Source organism: Physeter macrocephalus, chromosome 21, assembly GCF_002837175.3.
Source record: "Physeter macrocephalus isolate SW-GA chromosome 21, ASM283717v5, whole genome shotgun sequence".
Classification (NCBI taxonomy): Eukaryota; Metazoa; Chordata; class Mammalia; order Artiodactyla; family Physeteridae; genus Physeter; species Physeter macrocephalus.
Window position 1 is genome coordinate 79,782,488 of NC_041234.1, and position 15,018 is coordinate 79,797,505.

A 15,018-nucleotide genomic window follows, 5' to 3' on the forward strand; every position below is an offset into this window, starting at 1 on the left:
AGTGTGAATTAGGCAGAGATGAGGACTGGTGAGGAGGGGAGGAGTATAACTGAAAGGCTCACCAACCATTAAGTGAAATTTAATTGATATTCAAGAATCGTGTGTGTGTCTGCCGACAAGGTTCAGAACATGCTACCCCAAAATATGGCACCGTGGCACACTGAATATTTTAAAGCTGAAGGAATTTGAGTAAATGGCAGAAACAAGAAGGACACTTGACCTCTTTCCCCTCTTCTCCCCTGAGACAGGTCATAAAACCCTCATGTGAGAGGTTCCCTCCCTATAACCAGAGGAAAGGAGAATCTTTATCTCCAAATACAAAGGGATGCAGAGGAAAATCCTAACAAACAGGACTTGTTAAGTCTCCCCCAGTTTACTACACTTCCCTCATACTCCTTAATTTGTCATATTTCTCCATGACTTCCCAATCCTCGTCAAACCTAGCATAAAATACTCAGCTCTGTTTCTCTGGGTCTTCATTTCCCTATGCCGGCTCCTGTGTCATGGAAAACTTACATTAAATACATTTGTATGCTTCTCTCTTGTTAATCTATCTTTGTCAGTTTAATTTTAAGACCCAGCCAGGGGCCCTAAGAGAGTCAAGGAAAACTTTTTCTTCCCCTACAGTGTCCTGCTGACTCCCTTGCAATGTGGATATGACAGACCCTTAGATTTCTGAAACATCCAGGGCACTGGTCATCCTAGCATCTTGCTGGCCCCTGAAAAGGGGCTCACAATAGACCAAGGCCAGTTTATTTGGACTTTTTTGTGTGTTTTATGTGTGTCTGCATGTTTGGTTTGGGAGTTTGGCTTGGTTTTGTAACTGGCCTTTGGGGAAATTTGGGATCCAACATTGACACGTCTAGAATGAGTGACATTTCTAAAAATCTGTCCTGGCCTTTTTCAGGCTCATGGGAGGGTATGGAGGGTAGGCAAAACTGGGGACTGCCACCCTCCAGTAGGCTGTTTAGGTCAATCCCTCAAGGAAGGATTCAAGTTAATCTCTGGCACAGTAAGAATTCTGGTCCCTTCTGTGCTTTACAGTGAATAAACTGATTATTTCTTCTGAAGAGGAAGGGGTTTCATTGAGGGTGAAAAAATAAATAAAACTACTTATCACACCATCTCAATTCTGGCTGCTTATACAAATCTTTGTGTTGATTAGATTGTCCCAACTGTCTTTTCATTTTTCAACTTCAAACATAATTTATTACCAGAAGTTAGAACACCTCATTTTTGGGGGGGTGATGACACAAGCAGGGGTGTGAGTTCTGTAAATAACTAGCTACTTGAATATAACTCAGAAAGGGATCTGAAAAGGAAATAACTACTTTGTTTTTTAAACAATTTAAGGAACTCTGAACCCCATGAGTGAAGAAAAAGCTGATGCAAACCTTACTATGTTTAGTTCAGGAAGATTCATCTTTGCCCTTCCATTCAAAACATACAAATGAACAACAAAAACACATCCGTTTTATTTCATATCTACCATGACTTATTTCAGACTTGTCTAACCTTTAGAAGTGTGCCCAGTCTTCCCTAGAGATGTCCTTTCTGGTTTACTAATCTCAGTTCTGTTTAGACCAGTACTTCTCCAAGTGTGGTCCCGGGACCAGCAGTATCAGCATCTCCTGGGAACTTGCTAGAAATGTAAATTTGGAGGCCTACCCCAGACCCACTGAATCAGCAACTCTTTGGTGGAATCCTGTAATCTGTGTTTTAATAAGCCCCCCAGCTGATTCTGATGCACAGGAAAGTTTGAGAACCATTGACTTGGATGGTCTGCTATACTGTTTTTTCTCTGGTAAACAAAGCAGCAGGTTTGATGATTCAAACTTTTAAAAATATTGCTTAGGATTACAGGTAAATTCACAATTCCCTGCCATGAACTGAGTATGCTAGAAAACCAAAGAGCTGGCACAGAAGTGTTTCATATGGTTAAGGCAGAGAGCCCTTGAGTTTCGCACTCTGGTCCTACCCAGAGCTTGCAGGCTATGTGTGCAAGGGGAGGCCTTGATCTCAAGTTAAGAGTGACTCTCCAGCAGGGGTCCTGAAAGTGCCACTGTGATGGACAAATGCTCTCACCAGGAATAAACGAGTTTGGGCCTTAAGTGCTACTCAGTCCTCCAGGTAGCTGCACCTGAGCTAAACAGGGAGGGAACACGCTTGGAGAAAATTGCACATAGTTTTGCCCGCTTATTTTATCTTTAAAATACATGTCAAATCACCACATCAAAGATCATCCCAGATGGCAACCTCAGGAGAGTCTGTGGCACCCAGTAGGTTATCAAAACACTTGGGGTATCTCTATCTCCTTGTATTGTAATTGCCTGTCTCCAAATGCATATGGTAACTGACAGGCTGTAAATGTCGAGGATAAAGGCTAATTCCTTTCCTCATACAGAACTTCTAGTACAGTACCCAGCACAGAGCAAGTACTTGGTAATTTGTTAAAGGGAGTCAACCCATCAAAAGTAGAATCTGAAACCAGGAGCCCAATAAAATCATCCCATATAGGTACGATTCATATGTGCTGGTGTCCCGCCAACAACACGTTTTCACCCCGCTGATTTTACCCTCCATTAGTCTATTCGCCACCTCTCCCATCCCCAAACACTTCCCAAAAGATTCACACAACTCATCACCTACGTAACATAGTTACACGCCCCCTTCCGAAACCCACGCCCTCAATTTTCGCCGCCGGGTCCTTCACTCTGTCAGTTCCCCCTTCCCCTCACCCCCTCTCACTTCCGTTCCCCTGTCCCAGCGCGGCTGGAGGCAGGACATGCCTACGCCTTCAGCCCAAAACAAGTGCTACAAACCTCCGCCTCGTCCGCCCTCCCGGTGGCGGCCGACGGCCCATGCCTTCCGGCCTCCGAGAGCAGCTGCGCCGGCAGTGGCCAGACCCAGCCTGCCGATGGCCCTTACTTAGGGTCGGTCATAATAGAGACGCGCACTGGATATTTCCCAGGCGCCCTGGGGCGACGTACAACGGAGCTCCCACAATCCTCTTCGCCTCCGCTCGGTCCACCCCCAAACTCCGGTATTAACCCCTTCACGTCTATGTTCATTGGCCCATCGACGCCCCCTGGCACGCCCATTGCTTCGTGGAGATCCCGGACACTTAATTGGTAAAATACATAAAAGGCCGGGCCTGTCCCTTAGTTATAGTTATCTGTTGAAGATTTTGTCAACTTGCTTGTAAGTTGACTTGTAAGCTTACTAACTCATTTTTAAATAGGAGCTTAACTTGTTAAGTTGACAACATGAACTGTTTATAATGATGCGTTTAATTTCCAGACCTACCGAAACTCTCAATTTCCTGTTTCTAACTGTTCACCTTGAACCTGTGCCTTTTCTACCCTCCATTCCCCATCTCCTTTTGGTTCTTGACTGATTATTTAACTGCATACCTCAATGGTTAAGGGCACAGGCTTTGTAAACCTGACTTTCTGGGTTTGAATCTCCATTCTACCACTATGCAACCGTGGAATCTTGGGCAAGGGATTTAAGCACGCTATTCCTTGGCTTCCTCATCTGTAGAATGGGTATGATAGTAGGTTGTAGTGAGAATTTTAAAAGTCACATGCAAGCAGCACCTAAAACATTGCCTAGCACAGAGTTAAGTGGTATCTTGAAATAGAAATTATAATTATTGACGTTAATGGATATGTCTTCTCAGCTAAGACCTTCTCGCTGATAAATAATGAACGGCAATCATGGTTAACGTTTGAGCGTCTGTGGACCAGGTACTATGTTAAGTGCTTTACACCCATTTTTGTTGTTGTTTAATCCTCATGATCATTGGCGGTAGTTGTAAGTACTAACCTTCTCTCGCCTCCTCTTTGTTTTTCTAAGCAGCTAAGAAAATTCAGGCCAGGAGCTTCCCTGGTGATGCAGTGGCTAAGAATCCACCTGCCAATGCACGGGACACGGTTACGAGCCCTGGTCCGGGAAGATCCCACATGCCGCGGAATAACTAAGCCCGTGCGCCACAACTACTGAGCCTGCGTGCCGCACCTACTGAGCCCGTGTGCCACAACTACTGAAGCCCGTGCACCTAGAGCCCGTGCTCCACAACAAGAGAAGCCACTGCAATGAGAAGCCCGTGCACTGCAATGAAGAGTAGCCCCCTCTCGCTGCAGCTAAAGAAAGCCCACGTGCAGCAACAAGGACTAAACGCAGCCAAAAATAAATAAATAAATAAATTTTTAAGAAAAGAACATAAGGGTTCATATATCTTTAAAAAAAAAGAAAATTCAGGACAGTGAGATAGCAGATAACTCAATAACTTGCCCATGGTCACAGAGCTAATAACAAATAGAGCCGAGACTTAAACTCAGAGATGTCTTGGCCCTTCTCAAATATCACTGAGAAAATGGCTGTAAGTTATTTTTGCATGCTCTTTTTTTCCCTAAGAGTTGCCTCAATATCCATGCAGGTCAGGAAGGCTAGGTTCTCTTCAGAGACAGAAGGGACAGCAGGCAATAAAGCAAGGGTCTCTCCTTTGAAGGCTGACAGCAAAGATGACTAAAATAGCAAGTCCGAGTGAGCTCAATTATTGTGCCCTATTGTGCCACACAGGCCCCATTACTGCCCATACTGCCTAAGGCCACCGGAGATAAAAGGTGCAGGACCACCTGCAACTCACCCCATCAGTCTCTAAAACTTGGATATTATAAAAGAGTTTGCTTGTTTTAAGACAGCACCAAGAGACTAATATACTATTCTGACTCCAGATAAAGTGGTAGTAATTTCCACATTAGCAGCAGGTAGAATACGGTATTTCTACCTCAGCCCAAGAGCACAGGGAAATCTCCTCTTTCCCAGATAAAAACAAAAAAGGAATACCTTCCTTTCCCTCAGAGCCTACAGTACCCAGGGTCTTGTTACTCTTCCTCCAAACCTACCCACTCCCACCTCCCAACTTATTCTCAGGCCATCCACAATGTTTTTTTTCATGAGAAAGCCTGGTGATGATAAAGGGACTGGGGAAGGAGAAGAAGGTAAGTCGCCAAATTTGCTGAAGGTAAACCAAGTACTGCTTTGTCCCTACTCCTGTACCACTTTTGTAGCTCCCTGACCTTCTTTACTCCTTTATGGCACTTCAGAACTCATTACCCTGCACACCCAGGAAAGCCTCTGGGCTTGAATTGCAGAAGAATCAACTTGCCTTCTTTTCTTCACAACACCCAACAATAGCACACATGTCTGGGCTTGGTTTTCTACTTAAAGTGGCTAAGTTTAGATTCTTCTCCCATATAGGCCGTCACTCTGGCACACATTGTGAGTCAACTATACTCCAATCAAAAATTTTTTAAAAAGTGGATAAGTTTAAAAAGAAAAAGGAGAGATAGCATGAGAAAGCTTTTAACTTAATTTCCTCCATTATTTCTAGTGTCAAACTATTAGAAAATGTCAGCATAAGGGTAAAGCTGAGAGAAGTCCAGTTCCAGAGGCCTGGTGCAAAGCAAAAGTGTTGACAGAGGGAAAACAAGCAGACAAGGGTGTCTCTAGCGCCAGTAGAAATAAAGCAGAGAGGTTGGGTGCAGATCTCAGACACAAACAAGAGACCCTGCCCTTACAGCTCCTTTCACCCTAAACCACATATCCCCATTCCAGAGACTTCATCTGCTTTATATTCTCCCAACCAACCCTGTTCTTTCACTGCTGGGCATCTTGCCCTGATCACAGAAGCCGCCACCAGCTGCTATTGCTTAGCAAAGAGAGTAGGTAAGGGGAGAGGATATTCGTAAACCCAATGTTAGAAAGGGAGATGTGTTCTTCCCATCATCTCATCCCAGTTTTTCTCATAACATAATTTTAGAAAGTGTCATACATGGTTTGTATTCAAGTTCTGCAGTGCTTTCTGTGGTATTTTTCAGTTATATGTTTCTTAAGGGCTGATCTGGGGTCCTAATACACATATGACAGTGTTTCTGTAGTGTACACACACTGCTGGTGCCCAGTTCAGGGCCCCCTTTGCAAGGCAGATGGACGCACCCCCAGCAGCTGTGGGTGTTAGCAGCTAACTACACCCGCTTCCTTTTCTGGATAATTGCACTCTGCAGAATAAGAGCTTCAGTACTCTACAAGACTTCTACTCCCCATACACCCCTGCAACCTGCAGTCAATGACTGATGATGAGAGTACATAATGCCAGACTTTGCCTCAAGGTAGACCAATTTTGTGGTGCAAAACCTATCCCAGCACTCCTTGTGGGGTCAGGTTGAAGTTGGTTTCCAGCTGGCTTAAGTTTTTTCCCCCTGCCGTATCCTGCTTCCTTCACTCCCCTGCACTTGAGAGCACTCCCCTGATAAATCACATGAAGAAACCTCCCTCCCCGCACCTCAGTCTCAGGCTCTGCTTCAGGCAACCCTCCCTAAGACTTTTTTTTTAACTGAAGTATAGTTGATTCACAATGTTGTGTTAGTTTGATATACAGCAAAGTGATTCAGATATATATAGATATATATTCTTTTTCATATTATTTTCCATTATGGCTTATTACAGGATATTGAATATAGTTCCCTGTGCTATACAGGAGGACCTTGTTATTTATCCATTTTATATATAATAGTTTGTATCTGCTAATCCCAAATTCCTAATTTATCCCTCCCCAACCCCCTTTCCCTTTGGTAACCATAAGTTTGTTTTCTATGTCTTTGACTCTCTCTCTGTTTTGTAAGTTCATTTGTATCATTTTTTTAGATTCCACATACAGCTCATATCATATATTTGTCTTTCTCTGTCTGACTTCACTTAGTATGATAATCTCTAGTTCCATCCATGTTGCTGCAAATGGCATTATTTCATTATTTTTATGGCTGAGTAGTATTCCATTGTGTATATATACACCACATCTTTATCCATTCATCTGTCAATGGACATTTAGGTTGCTTCCATGTCTTGGCTATTGTAAGTAGTGCTGGTATGAACATTGGGGTGCATGTATCTTTTCAAATTAGAGTTTTCTCTGCATATATGCCCAGGAGTGGGATTGCTAGATCATATGGCAACTCTATTTTTAGTTTTTTAAGGAAACTCTATACTGTTTTCCATAGTGGCTGTACCAATTTACATTCCCACCAACAGTGTAGGAGGGTTTCCTTTCCTAAGACTTATTTTTATCTCATGTTTATCAGAGGACTAAGCAAGCAAGGCCCTCTGTAGGCCCCCCATTGTAGGCAGAACAGTCATAAGCATCTCTGGGGAAGCCAGGGGTGAGTTAAGGTGCAACTAGATAGGGACCCTCAAATTAAACTTGGATATATGACCTAACAAATGAAAATGAGGCTCAGCCTATTCATAACATCTCTTGTCTTGCTGACATTAACAGACTACATTCTCTGAAATTAGAAATGAAAGTAAATTCATTCATGCTTCATTGTAGTTCTTTGTCAATACAGAATCTGAGAAAAATCTTATAATTGTTAGAAAAAGCTACGTGACATTCCTTAAAAATTCGGTTAGATTGTAATTATTTTGTGATAGATATTCTTGCTCTAATAACACGTATCTTAAATTTATCAGTTGTTGGTTGTTTCATTTCTGTTAACTGAAAAACTGTTACTGAAGATGGCCAAAGAACAAGCCCAAGGTTGGATACCCGATAAGGATGCTCTGATTAATCTAGAAGTGTTAAAAAAAACAGACCAGATTACCACTTTGCAAATAATAAAAATATATCCTACTTTAATAATTCTGCTATGACTCAGAAGACATATTGGGGTCATTATTATAAACCTGGATCATAATATTGTAGAAGTATATAGGTATTGGTTGAGTAGGGTTCAGTTGAAAAAGGGTTCAGGTTGAAAATGACCAGATTTTTAAAATTACATTTGCAGACATACAAAATCCTTAACTTCTGGCATCGCATTCAGTTTTTTCCTCCAATACATAAATCCTATTATATATCCTTTGTAAAGCCACCCATACCAAAACAGTTAACTAAATCCACTCTTCTGGCTTAAAATAAAAGAGCCAAGGCAATTCTTTTCACTGGGATTATCCTCTCAATTAACTTCCATCTAAATTAAGACCCAAACATATCTGAAAACTTATTTCTGTGTATATTTGAATATATTCCTTTTAGTGTGACCTCTTGTCACTAATTCCCTTTTTTATTTATTATTTTTATTTATTTACATGTATTTATTTGTATGTTATGTTATTACTTATTTCAATTCCTTTTTATTTGTTATTTAGCAAAATATATTGATTGTATCCTCCCTTGAAAAAAGTCAGATTATGGAGGGTCTTTTAAGTGGTTGTTTTTGATTTGGTAACTGAAATAAGCATTTCCTATTTCATAAGAATAGAATATCATTATTTAAAAATTTATACTAATCTGAGAAATATTGGTTGTTTCTGAAAAGCCCTTTCCACATTAGTCAAATAAATCTCAATATTTATAGGTCTTATGTAGTATTTTAGTTCTGTACCAGGTTTTCAGTATAGCATAGGAAAGAATACTATTTTAACTTGCATAACACAGGTATACTGAAGAGGAGAGATGACTTTCCTAACTTGTAACAATGGTTAAATGAAGTCTTGGTAAGAGCAATTGAAGAATGGAGAATTACTCATTAAAAATTTTAAAGTGCTAAAACATTGGAATGGATAGAATTATACAGGACAATAATATATCTTATTTCCTTTTCAGAAATAATAAGAAAATTATATGAGGGAAGATATGTATATTTTATTACAATAGTACCCTCTGTTGGTATTTCTCAAAAATTTTCTGGCCACCAACCCTTAAGGGTTTCCATGATTGTATATGATTAATATCACATCATCCATTTCTAATAAAAAAACATTTTCTAAGTCCTTCATCTATCTTTCAACATTCACCAGTTTCACCACAGAAATTATATGAAATTTCAGTGTCACTGTTTGATCCAAAATGCCCATCTTTCCTGGCCTAGTTGACAGATACTCATATTCTAAAATTCCAGGCCAAATGTCACTCCCTCTGTGAAGACCTTCCCAGTCTCCTTTTTCCTATGCAGAATTCATCCTTTCCTTAAATGTGCACTCATGGGTCTTTATACATACCTCTTTTAGACCTTACATCTTACTATATTATAATTATATGTTTCATCAGTTAGCGATTGTGTTTGCCTGTCATTAAGAAACCCATTATTTTTCTATCACATAAAAGAAATCCGAAGGTAGGCAGTTCAATATTGTTACAGCAGCTCCTTTCATCTTTTTGCTTTGTTTTCCAAGCTCAAGCTCTGCCTTCCTAACTCAAAGTTTCCTCAGTGTAACAATATGGTTGCTGTAGTTCCAGCCATCACACCCGTGTCCTAGGCAAGAATGAGTAAAAAGGTAATGCCTCCCAGCTTAGCAACTTCATAAGCATCATCACTCCTCCTCCCCCGCCCCAGTGCATGTATGTGCACATACACATACACATGGACAAAATTATGAAGCTTTCTAGGAAGCCCCACCCAACAACTTCCACCTACGTACCACTGACCTATATTTAGTCACATGGGCATCCCTATCTGAAAGGAAGGCTGAGAAATTAACATTCTTTCGCATTTGGGTACATAGCCACCCCCCAACAAAACCACATTTTATCACTTAGAAAGAATGGGGAGAACGGTATGTGATAGACAACTAGCAATCTCTGTCACATTTTTTTCACTTTAAAAAAATCATATATGTTTCCTTACCTAGATTGTAAAATCTTGGATGGTTTAGAGTATGTCATATTTATTTTGTATTTCCAGGGCCTAGCGTAGTACAAGACACTGTTTACTGTTTATTTCCTTCACCTACAATATAAAGGGTTATTCTATGTAATCTGCCTAGATAAAAAAGATTTCATGTTTTACCAGAATAATTTTCTGTGCTTTGTATTGACTTTATCATGTCCTTGATTATTTAAGAAAACAAAGCGTCCTCACTTATGAAAGAGCTAATGTTCTTGATAGTCATATTACTTCTGTTTATTTTTAAATGCTTTATTGTTCCTTTCATATGAATAACCAAATACTGTTTCTTTTCACCAACTCTCCTATTTTAAGTATCCAAATCTCCTGACTTTTGATTTTGTTTCCTTCCTAAGATTGACTCCTAAATGTAAAATGAAATAAAATAACTTTCAGGATATATTTTCCACCAGGCCCCTGGACGATCAAAAACTTGTTCTTTCACCTTAGAAAAAGATGCTAGAAACTATTATGTTTATTAAATGTTACTATTGATGAGACGCATGGGAAGAGTTATCTAATCAGAAGAGATACTCAGCCTTCTCCAGGTTAAATTTGTATGGGAAAAATGTTATTAACATAAAAATTTCAAAATTGTATGCTAAATGGGAAGTACCTAGAGATTTCTCAAGGCCCTTGGTCTCCATGATGTCTCTATTTTTCAGAGTCCTGGTGATTCTTTGCCTGAGAATATTAGGCAATAGCAGTATAGCATTATCAGTTATAATTTCAGTTACTATTTTAAACCGTTTCTTGGCCACAACCTTCTTATTAATTTGAATCTAGCATCTTCAAGGCCAGTGGTTTTTAAATGAGGATGTGCATCAGACTTAACCTATGGAGTTCCATTAAAATAAAGGTTTTTTGGATTTACTGAATCCAAAAATCCATTTACCAGATTTACTGAATCTCTTTAGTTGGTATTCTTGATATTCTGTCAATATATATTCTTCCTGTATGTTTGGTATATTCATGGTATAGAATGTACATTATATCTCTATTATTACTTTTCTTACAGTTTTTTCCTCTGTAAAAACTATGTTCATCTTTTTTTGTAAATCAGATGTAACATTTACTGTCTGATGAAAATAAGCTCAATCATTATCCTTATAGATATTTTGTCTAAAACTTTGGGAATTGGCTTTATTATCAGGATTGTCTCTTATATCATACATTTTGGCCCATTGGTTTGTCTTCTAGGAAAAAGGATAAGCAGATAATTTAATTCAAGAAAGAAAAAAAGGGAGGGGGACTCTGACTAGAGAACTGAAACCCTAACTACTTTTGGGGAATTCTGGATTTCTTTTTCCTCTCCTCAGGCCTCTTAATTTCATGCTTTATAAAAGTCCCAGAAAGTAGAGCAAATCCTACATGCTGTGGTTCAGAGAATATCAAGCGATTTAGACAATGCCACTGTCTAAATCTAAATTGAACTGTCTAGATATGACTGGCTTCTTGAGGGAGAATGTGAGCTACTTTAACAGTAGAATGTTGTGCTTACATCCCTGCAGACTTCTCTGAGATCTGTGATACTACTAAAAATCCAGGAAGTAAACCAAGGAATCAGAATTGGGGTAATCTGGAGAATGACCTCATAGCTGTTTCAGCAGACTCTTCAGATCAGGGATGGGATATATTCCCTTGGTTTAATATAGGCACTCTTGGCTCCTGGCTGAGAAGTGTACCACAAACTCTGATCATAATCAAACATACAAAATCTGATCATAATCCTTCTTTTAGTATTTAGTATTGTTTGTTTTGCAGTTTCAGATTTATGATCTCCATCACAGCTGTTGTTCTATCAAACAATCGACCAAGTGGTTATATAGCAGAAAGAGCAGAAAAACCTGATACAGAGATATAAACAACCACTGTGGGAAACTTGGAGACTGGAACAACCATAGACAGAAACTTGACATATGATTGTGACACCTCAAGCAACAGTGAAAATCCAGAATGATCACACCTTAGACATTAATGATGTATTTAAGGAAAAACTGAGAGCCCAAACTAGCCCCACACTCAGCCTGGACTCTGAGAACCAAAACTATGCTTTACTGTCTATATTAATATAACTTTGCTATTCCTCTGTCTTCATGAGCATCTCTTTATTTTCAGTACTGTCCTGCCCAGGCAAACGTTTTGATTGCTCATCCCAAGATCTTCCCTAGGATACAAGGTTAATATACAAAAGTGTCACTTTCCTGTATACCAACAATGAACAAGTGGAATTTGAAATTAAAAACACAGTACTATTTACATTAGCACCCCCAAAATGAAAACTTCGGTGTAAATCTAACAAGATATATATAAGATCTATATAAGGAAAACTATAAAATTCTAATGAAAGAAATCAAACATGAACTAAATAAATGGAGAGATGTTCCACATTCATGGACAGGAAGACTCAATATTGTCAAGATGTCAGTTCTTTCCAAATTGATCTATAGATTCAATGCAATCCCAATCAAAATCCCAACAAATTATACTGTGGATATCGACAAACTGATTCTAAAGTTTATGTGGAAAGGCAAAAGACCCAGAATAGCCAACGCAATGTTGAAGAAGAAGAACAAAGTCAGAGAACTGACACTACCCGACCTGAAAACCTACTATAAAAGCTACAGTAATCAAAACAGTGTGGTATTGGCAAAAGACTAGACAAATACATCAGTGGAACAGCACAAAGAGTCCCAGTTTAGACCCACATAAAATAATCTTTAACAAAGGTGTAAAGGCAGTACAATGGAGAAAAGATACCCTTTTCAACAAATAGTGCTGGAACAACTGGACATCCACATGCAAAAAAATTAGTCTAGACACAGACCGTATACCCTTCATAAGAATTTCCCAAAAGACCCACCAACTCTTCAATGGAAAGCATCAACAAAGTTTGCACCCTAAGATTCTCTGAATTTCTTACCTCAATTCTTGCCTTGCTGCTTCCACCACTCTTGGAGTGTTGTATCATGATTCTGAATCCTAATCGAGTCTCCACACTGAAATCTCTACTTTAAACCAAACTTCCAATTTTAATGAATTCTATCCTTACCTCTTCCCTCTGAGACACTGCCAAATCTTTGTGGAATAGATGTTCTCCCTTGCTGTAATAAGTAATATACTCAAGCTTAGTTTTTCAGGTTGTGTTGGTGGTATTTGGGGAGCTGATTATATATATAATATATATATAATTTAATATATATAGATGTAGATATAGATGTAAATATATACACACTCGTTGCATCCATCAATCACATGAAAAATTATAAGGGTTAGATCATAGATCATTGGGTCAAGTTCAATATTTTTCTATCCAATAGTAACTAAAACGATAAAGATTGGTTGGCAATTCTCAATCCTGTTCAGTCTCTCACAACCCTCTTGCAGTTCATCAACTCTCTGGGTGCTAAGTTGTGCATCTGAGGAAGGCAGATCACTCCAGAGTTTCCTTCCAGGCCCAGACCCTCAAAGAAGGTAGGGAACTAATACATACATATTAGAATTATTCCATTCCCTTATAATGGAAGGGAGGGATGAATTGGGTAAATGCATTCAGACTAGGTACACCCAAGGGACAAACCAAACAAATTGAAGTGGGGCAAGAAGGGGGGATGCACAACAGTCATCAACTCCTAGTGGCTAAGAGCATAGTAAAGATGTATTAGAACATAATTACCACGTATTTAAGTAAACATTACACACATAGTGCACATACTCTATGTACTGTCATTATCTATATCACTGTTTCTCAGCTGAAATTATATTCAAGGGAACTCTTAAAAGAAAAACATTCTCTCAGACCCAATCATTTATGTAAATTCTTTTTATACTACTATTTCTTAAATATAAACAAAACTAAATATGAACTCTGCTGTTCATAAAGCTATTATACAAATTCAACACCAAAGTAAATTTACAAATTATGCACAAATAAAAAATAATGTTCATTTAATGTGATACATGATGTTTGCTGAGACAAAACTGCCCTTAAAAACCTGAACATACTACTGACCAGCCAGTGTGTGCTCTTGACCTTCTGCATGCTTGTATGTCTTGTGAGGACTCTCCTTTCCCATCACTTTCCTCTCGCAAACTACTGGAAAATCTTCATTTGTACAGTAAGCCATGAAGTAGGAGGTTCACCTCATTTATTTTCTCACTAGCTTATGACAAAGTAGTATTACCTTGTGCCAACTTGATTTTAAAAACAGACTCAAATACATGTCCAAATTATGTGGCAGCTGTTATCATTCAGTCATCCAGGTACTCCAAAATATGCTTAAAACTGGATGTAAAAGTAAGACATACTTGTAAAAAACTCAGACTGTCATTAGATTCCAGTTTGAAAAACACTGTCCTATTAAAGTATGTGTACAAAATATATGTTTAAATTAGGCTATTTTGTTAGCTTCTTATTAAGATTTTCTGGTGCTATTACCTGATTACCTACATTGTAATGCAGCACTTGACTCTTGCTTCATTTGAACAATCAAATCTCTTGTTTGTGGGGACTAAGCTATGGGCCATTCTGTCTCACTAGTCCCAGGCCCCTGAGAATGGGTGCATTGAGACCACAGGTCAAACCATCATCACTTCTACAATCTCTAAATTAAGTGAAAGAAGACACACATACTCAACAGTTGGGTAACCAAATAACTGAAGCAAGACGGAGATTTTAAGGAGTGGTTGAGGAGTTGTTTTCATTATAAGTTGCATTGGTAGGACAAGGCACCGAGTTTAAGACTGTTTGGGGCTCGGGTGAAAACTCCTCACTTCTCCAACCCCCTTTCTCCTTCCCTTCCTCCTGAGTTCTTTCACTGTTCCTCTCCTTTCCACCTACTTTAGTTCTATGCTTCCCTCAAAGTTCATTGTGATGTTTTCCCGTGAAGCTAAGTATATTTTTTATTGAGAGATTATGCCCTTATCATTTTATATTAAAATGTGCTTCCTTTTATAAAATAGTAGTAGGTAGTTTTAAAAATTGTCTTTGTTTGGCAAAATAAGTAATTGGCAATGTTGTGTTTTCCTCCGACTATTTTTTAAAATTTTACGTGTCCAAGATCTGGAACCACTGTCTAGAAAACAGAGAAAAGAGAAACAGGTAGGAAGAAAGAAAAGGATGTAAGTTGATTTAAGTTGAACAAGTTTAGCGCCATAATATATCTTCTATGGGAGCATTGGCAGGAATACTTAAGTCTCATTTGGGAGTCAGGGAAGGCTTCACAGAGGAGGTAACGTTTGAGCTGGGCTTTAAGGATTAGCAGTGGAGAAAAGGCAGGGCATTCCAAGC

The 15,018-nt window shown here is 39.0% G+C and overlaps 1 protein-coding gene and 1 long non-coding RNA gene across 4 annotated transcripts in view; one reads left to right on the forward strand and one right to left on the reverse strand.

Annotated features, from left to right (window-relative positions):
• The window catches only part of SLC25A53 (solute carrier family 25 member 53), a 47,492-nt gene extending 44,580 nt beyond the window's left edge, over positions 1-2,912 (reverse strand). For all 3 annotated transcript variants that reach the window (XR_008616396.1, XR_008616395.1, XM_007118881.4), the window contains exon 1: positions 2,823-2,912. The gene's annotated coding sequence lies outside the window, so the exon portion shown is untranslated. The remainder of the gene's footprint in view (positions 1-2,822) is intronic.
• Positions 2,913-3,041: 129 nt separating this feature from the next.
• LOC114484699 (uncharacterized) lies at positions 3,042-4,193 on the forward strand. Its single transcript, XR_003677881.2, has 3 exons — positions 3,042-3,131; positions 3,683-3,749; positions 3,862-4,193. It is a non-coding gene; the product is annotated as an uncharacterized lncRNA (long non-coding RNA).
• The last annotated feature ends 10,825 nt before the right edge of the window (positions 4,194-15,018 follow it).